Raw genomic sequence first — 3,726 nt, forward strand, 5'->3', positions numbered from 1 at the left:
AAAGTCAATACTTTCTATTCAACCCCATTCAAGTCTGATGTGTTTTCTAATTACATTACATTTTATTAAAATATCAAATTTTCTTCATTTTTTTAATTATTTCTCTTTCTTCATACACAACAACCATCATCTACTTTCTTCCTTCATCCTCAAGATACGTAAAAAAAAAAAAAAAAAAAAAAATCTAAATGTAAAATAAATAATATTGGTGTGAATTTAAAGGTTTGCTTTAAATTTACACGATCACTATATGGCAAACCTATAAATTTACACGGTTATATATGGATTAATGTGGGTCATTTTTGTACAAAACTGTGTAAATTTTACACATTTTTCTATTATACACTCATTGATGTGAGTGCTCTAACAATGGAAAAAGAAATACCCTTTCTTTATCTCATATATAGGCTTCTTATAACCTTCCTTTTCCTCTATCTACAGCATCAACAACACCACCTTTGCAAATAGTTGGATGTTCTGGTTATTGGCTTCTTAGCTTTAGGAGCATCATAATTATAGAATGATTTCTATCCCAACATAGCTAGCTCCTAATATTCCATCCAAACCTTTCATATCAGCCTGGAATGAAGGGCTTCTGTTATTAGTTTTTGCATAAGAAGATGAACAAAACTTTAATATTGAAAAGCGCAAATTGAATGAAATTATAGAGAGATATTTGAGAGAGACAGACATGGAAGTTAAGTATAGTACCATGTAACTATATCTTTTTGGTTCTTTGATTTGGCAAGGCCAAACTCCCAACTCTTTAAAATCACCATTTCTCATCAACAATAATTTTCTCAAAGAAAAAATGCAATCATATTTGCAATTGACATATACATTCAGCTTTACATAAATAAACCCACACTCATACTCAAAATAATAACCAACCACTTGTTCTCCTCCAAACAAATCACACACAAATAGTGCTTCAAAGGAAATTAATGACCAAAACCTTAATTATATTTTGCATCCAATTCAAAACCAAAGCCTTAATCATATGTTAGCAGCAAATTTAGAAATAAAATTTAAAACTTTAACAATAATATTTTGAAAGTTAAGATGGTGGCTTTAAGTTGTAAAACAGGGAGACCCTGGTTTGACAGTAGTAAATTTCCTTAGATTTCTCTCTCTCTCTCTCTCTCTCTCAAGGAATTTTTAGGATCTTGATTAAACCCTATAATCAACACAATAAGAAATAGAGAAAGCAGAAAGGTAAAGGAAACATTAACGAAAGACATTACAGTTAAACATTTAAAAAAAACCACAAAAAAAATTAGAAAAAAAATAAAAAGCCAAAGGTTATATACGCCAAAGGAAAGCATCCAAAGGAGGAGCATAACCCCATCAATTAATTATGCAATCAAAGTAACAGTATTTGAATAGGAAAAGCAATTGTGGGAAAACAATGAACTGGGAATTGCATAAACTACTGGCAAAAACAATATTTGAAGAAGGGAAAAAATTATGTTATGGCCTTGGGTATATATTGTTGAAGAAAATTCAAACAAGATATATGTAAAAAAACATCTAGAAGAAGTCCTATAAACAAATAGAAAAAAGAGCAGAATAACTCATATAAAAAATGTGTAAAAGAATAACTCATAAGCAGTATCCAGCAACGTAGATATGGTTGGTAGCATAGTACGCAAATCGTAAAATTAATCACATAACAACCCTGAACCATTTCAATCCTAAAATCCAAAACAAAAACAAATAAACAAAAATGAATTTCTCTAACCCAAATACCTAAATCAATCAATCCAACCAAATATCCAAACATAAAGCATATTTAACACTCAATTAAAAAGAAAATTACCGGTGATGGTTCAAATAAAGTGGAAACTATACTTGGTAGTGCTGTTTCTACTCAGACTTGGATTGTGTCCAAGGATTTGCCTTTTCACCTGCAAACGAAGAAAAGAAAAGTTAAAGAAAAACCCTTTAATTTTTTATTACACAGATTTGGAATAGAAATCAATCAATGACAAATGAAATTTACAATTGAATCCAAGAGAGAGTTAAATAAATAAACACTGAGTGGAACGATTGGAAACTCTTCGCAAGGAATACTCATTCAAGAAGTGTAAAAGAAATTGAAAAGATCAAAAATACTCTGCTCTCTATGCGATTGAAAAATTACCCAAAACAATTTTAACTTGAAAATCCAAAACCAAACCAAACCAACACAAACACCGTAACCATAAACCAAATCTAATCCAATAAACTTAATCAAAATCAAATCTAGCCCAAATGCCTAAATCGAACCTATAGAACCAAACACCCAAACATAAATCATAGTTACCACATAATTTTAAAAAGAATAAAGAAAACCTTTACCAGTAACAGTTCCAGCTTCATGATGATGGTGGCTGCCCTGAGATTTATCTCTCTTTCAATCTGTGTTTTTCTTCTATGTTTAAATAGTGTAACATTCTTAACGGGTTCATTATCTCAACTGAAGGCTCTTTTCTTCCTTTTCTTCTTTAAAAATATGCCAGACATTGGTGAGAGAGACACAAAGACCTAAACTGAAACCAATCCAAACAAATATAAAAAAACTTGATCATATTTAATGCACAAACTGAAAAGACCTAAATCGAAACCACTCCAAATAAAATATCAAATTATGATCATATTTAATGAACAAACTAAAAAATGAAGAGAGTAACTTACAGTTAGCGATTCTGACATGATGATGGTGGGAGGATTGTCATCATTGGGAAGTCTGCCTAATACTAACTCTGTTCTTTTTTTTTTTTTTTTTTTTTTTTTTTTTTTTTTTTTTGGGTTTAGTAATCACTAATCAGGCAGTAACAAATGAAAAGGAAATTCATTTAAAAATAAATGCAATAGAAGATGTTAATTGACAATTGCAACTCTTTATCGATCCAACATGAGATCAAAACATGCATAAAAGGAAATAACAATAATACACAAAGAAACAACAATTATAGCAGTAATTACATGACAAATAGAAAAATTCCAACTCTTTTTGCGCACCTACTCACGATCTCTCTCTCTGTCTTTGCCCTCTCTAGACCTAAATTATATTTGACGCCAAATATAAATCAACCAAAAAATAGAGCCTATACATGTTGACGCAGAGGCTAAATTGAAGTAGTTGGATAACAGATTTCTGAAAATAATTTCGCCCTCCATGCCTTTCAAATTGTTTTTTTTTTTTAATCTCTTATAACTGTGAAACTGTGTTAAGTAAACAGTTAACACCAAACAGGTGTAGTGTCTACTAACCCTGTGAAACAGATCAAAAGGTGTTTTCCAAATCAAAACCCCAAAAAAAAAAAAAAAAAAAAAAATACTATGAATGCAGATTTTAGAAAACAGTGAAAGGCTTAGTGATATCAAAATAAATCGAAAAATTGAGAAAACAAACATTTTCATGGAGAACCCAAAAGCCCGAAACAAAAAGGAATCAAAACCAAAATCAAATCTAAACCTATCCAACGAAAAAACTCAATAAAAAATTTCATACCCAAATCTAAAAAAATAGAGAAAAACGTACCAGAGCCGGTTCCGACAATCTGATAGTGGCAGATATATAGCCTAACGGTGTTGATGCGGTGATGCCCATAGATTTTTCTTTCTGCTTGCGGCGGTGCTCTAAGTCTGGCGAGGGAACTCTCTTCTTCTTCTCTCTCTGTATCTGCGTTTTTTCTTTTGGAGTCTTTCCTCCTCTCTCTGTATCTGCATTTTTATTTTTTA

The 3,726-nt window shown here is 30.9% G+C and overlaps 1 long non-coding RNA gene across 2 annotated transcripts; it reads right to left on the reverse strand.

The window, feature by feature from the left end:
* Positions 1-211: 211 nt before the first annotated feature.
* Positions 212-3,699, reverse strand: LOC115989482. 2 transcript variants are annotated; one of them, XR_004091958.1, is made up of 5 exons: positions 3,527-3,699; positions 2,677-2,744; positions 2,341-2,531; positions 1,820-1,907; positions 212-579 (listed from the first exon to the last, which is right to left on the reverse strand). It is a non-coding gene; the product is annotated as an uncharacterized LOC115989482 (long non-coding RNA). The 2 variants fall into 2 exon arrangements; XR_004091957.1 differs by having other exon boundaries at positions 2,341-2,744.
* Between the last annotated feature and the right edge of the window lie 27 nt (positions 3,700-3,726).

The sequence above is a fragment of the Quercus lobata genome, chromosome 5, assembly GCF_001633185.2.
Source record: "Quercus lobata isolate SW786 chromosome 5, ValleyOak3.0 Primary Assembly, whole genome shotgun sequence".
Taxonomy (NCBI): Eukaryota; Viridiplantae; Streptophyta; class Magnoliopsida; order Fagales; family Fagaceae; genus Quercus; species Quercus lobata.